This window comes from Morone saxatilis, unplaced genomic scaffold (genome assembly GCF_004916995.1).
Source record: "Morone saxatilis isolate NCDOM2014 unplaced genomic scaffold, NCSU_SB_2.0 Contig23, whole genome shotgun sequence".
Classification (NCBI taxonomy): domain Eukaryota; kingdom Metazoa; phylum Chordata; class Actinopteri; family Moronidae; genus Morone; species Morone saxatilis.
In genome coordinates, this window is record NW_023339796.1 from 19,011,561 (window position 1) to 19,014,375 (window position 2,815).

Sequence of the window (2,815 nt, forward strand, 5' to 3'; positions counted from 1 at the left end):
CTCTCTCTCTCTCTATCTCTCTCTCTTTCTCTCTCTTTCTCTCTCTCTTTCTCTTTCTCCCTCTCTCTGTCTCCCTCTTTCTCACACACACACACTGTCTCACTCTTTAATTTTTTTTTAAATTTCTTCCACATGGACTAAAAGAGTGTTTCAGTCCGGAGGGATTTCTGCATAATCAGTTCTAGAATCATAAACAGCTCAACTTTCCCAACATTGCTGCAACTTTTCTTTCACTATTCCACAGAAAACCCACAAAAATCGACTCAATTAACTTCAGATGCAAACATGCACAAAGACAAGGCCACAAGAGAAACAAACAAAAGCACATGCATATAAATGCAAATGCACAGATCCACACAGCCAAATAGCAGATGTACATGTTCATGCTATCTGCAGCGTGCACAGATACACTACACATGACTACTCTGAAGGTTATTTACAGGAAAGTCGTAATCTGTGTGTGTGTATGTGTGTGTATGGGAGTGATACAGTTCTTCCAGATGTTTTCCAGTGCAGCTCCTGAATCTGAATTTCTATATTTAAGAACAAATGAACAGGATATTACATTAAACTTATGATAAGCTGACATTTACTCCCCTTTTCCTTTGCTTCTTTTTGGAATCTTTTCTCCTCCTTCTCTCCAGATGTGCTTTCTGTACAGACAATGCAGCTGGGAGTCGTTACCTCAGTGCATCATGACCACGCACAAGGTTGCGCGCACCTCATGCACACATACGATCATACTACCAGTGAATTTCGGTGGAAAAAGGTTGTGCTGAGGACAAGATGCTAGTGAGAGGTCTAATCGCTATGGCCTCAGAAAACAGGAGGGAAGAGGAAATTGGGTTTCAGAAAAACTACAGAGGAGCCAAGACAAATTTCTGAGGAACAGTCCCCCCCCACCACATACACACAAATCACAAATCACACAGATATACATGCACACATGCTGTTAATCATGCACAGAAATAACATCTCTGCATCACCATGCAAGTGGGCACACCCATGCACATGCACACAAATAAAAACACATGCAGACAGGGGCTCTGTGCAATAATCTGATAAGTTCAGTTTTGGCTCCGGATCTTCAAAAATGACTTTGACACAGGAAAAGATGTATCAAACAGTCCAGACACATACAGTGTATGTACGTGCGCAGTGTATGTACACACACACACACAAAAATACACACAGCAAAGATCAAAACAGTGGCTCAAAATCAGGGAAACTGAGGCAGTTCCACTGAAATTCTGTTGCAGTCTGAGTGTGAAGATTTGATATAAAACATGTGTCTCTCATTGAGCCAAAGAGAGGAAGACTATTTAACATGTGTGTGTCAATGTACTGTGACTTTTCTGAACATCCAGTGATGAAGAGCAGGTCAGAACAAAAAACTTGATTGTAGTGATAAAAATCTGACCCCTGAGGAAGGATTTTTCAGACAGGAATTCACTAACACAGCGAGTTCTATTAACTACTTGTATTGAAGTCACCAAAATATGACACAGAATTACTGTTTAGTTAAAGAAAAAAAGCATTTTTTACTTACTGTCATATTTTTGTGCAGTGTTTGTTATAGTGTATGTCTAACAGTGTACACAATATGTATATATCTGTTGTAGGTTATTATACGTGTTTATTCAATTATCAATTACATCAGATCTTGTTATCAATACAGACAACTCCTAGTATAATTACATAATGATATCATATCATTTTCTGGTGTACCCTGTGGTAGCCGACTGCACCACATTACTCCTACATATACCGTACTATGTTGACTTTGCTGCTACCAATCTCACCATTTTACCTTTGCTTAAGACGGTAATACACTATTAGTTCAAATACAATAGTTGTAGACATGCATATGTAACTGCTGCTATTGACTGTAATTTAGCATTTTGAGTCCAATTGCTTTGAATGATTTATTTTCTTTATTTATCTGTACTTCTTCTGTCCTTGTACTGCTGCACCCCAAGTTCCCCTCTGGAAGATCAATAAAGGATCTTATTTTAACATTTTACTCACACATTCCTGAGATCAGGAGACATGACGACATCATTGAAGTTCAACAGGGTAGAAAAATGGGATGTCAGACAATTAGCAGTGTAAATCTCACATTTTAAAATTCAATACATCCAGTAGTTCTGGAGATATTTCACACTAGAGAAAAGGGGTGGCCCAATAGACAACACCTGAGAGTCACACCACTAGCATGGCTAAAAGAAAATACAGTGAGTCAAATGGCTGGCAAATGGAGCCAACACAGAAGTAACAAAAACTGCAGTTCCTCAAACAGCCACTTGAGGCTGGCTACAGAAATCTCCATAAGGCCCCATATTAAAAAGTACAACTTTACAGGAGAAATAAGCATGTTTACAGACTGGTATAAAAAACGGGTTCAGTCTGTATACCTTACAGTATATTTAAGACACAGATGGCTGTTTTCAGTAACCAGCCTCCATTCAGTCGTTGTTGTCATCATCGTCATCATTATTAGAAATTTAAGTAGTATGTTAAGTATAGTTAAGTATAGTTGCTGCTATTGTTGTTGCTGTCCACCTTTGTCTCTGTTTCTGTCCTTCTCTCTTTACCACCCATGCCCTCCCCCTCTACCCCCACTTTCTCCCTCTCTCACCCCAGCTTGTCGAGGTAGACATCTGCCCACCTAGAGCCGGAGTCTGTCCGAGGTTTCTGCCTCTTAAAAGGAAGTTTTTCCTTGCTGACGTCGCCAAGTGCTTGCTCATGGTGGGAACTGTTGGGTCTCTGTAAATAATTTTACAAGGAGTCTGGTCTAGACCTGCACTATTTAAAA